This window comes from Megalobrama amblycephala, linkage group LG7 (assembly GCF_018812025.1).
Source record: "Megalobrama amblycephala isolate DHTTF-2021 linkage group LG7, ASM1881202v1, whole genome shotgun sequence".
NCBI lineage: Eukaryota > Metazoa > Chordata > Actinopteri > Cypriniformes > Xenocyprididae > Megalobrama > Megalobrama amblycephala.
Genome location: NC_063050.1, coordinates 45,303,821 through 45,305,033, shown reverse-complemented (window position 1 = coordinate 45,305,033; position 1,213 = coordinate 45,303,821).

Here is a 1,213-nt window from a genome sequence, read left to right as displayed (position 1 = left end):
GTGTTTCATGCAACATTACTTTGTGTTGTTTTACTTCTAAAGATTTCGGTATTTAATTCATCACAGCTCAGTTAATTCTGGCCTCTGAGACATTTATCACTCAATGATCATTGATTCCTTAATAGTCAGGCCCTGTGAGAAAAGCTTGGGTGTGCACAGAATCTTTTTGTGCTTCTTTAATTTGTTTGCAGCTCTGTATAGATTTTCTATCAGAATTGGATTTTGTGGGATTATTCGTCACTTTTAGACTTTAGCAGGTCAGGCCAAGGTTGCCTGAAACTTCTGATGTGTAATCACCATTAGCCATTGCTAGCACAGTCAAGGTCTTCTGTCATGAACGGTCTGCTGGCAGAGTGATTGAAATAAATGGAATGTTTTTTGTACTACTAAGACTACTACTTTTTTCGGTCAGACCCAACATATTTACATGTAATCTGGATTACGTGATCAGATTCCAAACATTAAGTACTCGTAATTAGATTATATTACATTTTAAAATACTCGTAATCAGACTAGAGTTACTTTTTTTATTGAATACATGGTTACATGTTATCCTTACAACGGCAGTAAATTATTCATAATTAATTGATTCTCCCTACAAATTTTTTTTTTTTTAATTTTTTTTTCTAAAAAAAGCCTACTGCTTATATACTTTCAGAAGGTCTTCCAGGTTTGTGTAATTGCACACACAGACCAGTCACTAGACGTCTACTCAAAACTGAGACCCACAGCATTTGATCACTTGATTTGCAGAAATCATTTCACGTTTTCTCAGCATTTCAACATTGCATATCTAAATCAACTCCTAACGAACACATTATTATTTAACTTACTACAGAGTGAATCATTTAACTATGTATTACTGTCTTTTGTCTTTCAAATCCATTAAAATGTACAAATTCATGTCATTACAGACTTGCATGCAGGGATTCCTCTAACTTTTTTGTCAGCTGAACCCCACTGACCTAATATATTTACTTGAAATAACTTATTAATGTAAAATCTTAGGGGTTAAGTCAATAAGTTTTATATCAAAAACTCTATCAATGCATATCCTATTCAAATCAATGTGATAAACGAGTTAAGTCAAAGTTAGGTCAAAAATTATCTATAATGAAAAAGTAGTCAGATTATATTACCTTAAATGTGTAATGTAATGTATTACGTAACTAACTACAATTTTTGTCATGTAATTGGGAATCAGTTAGTAATC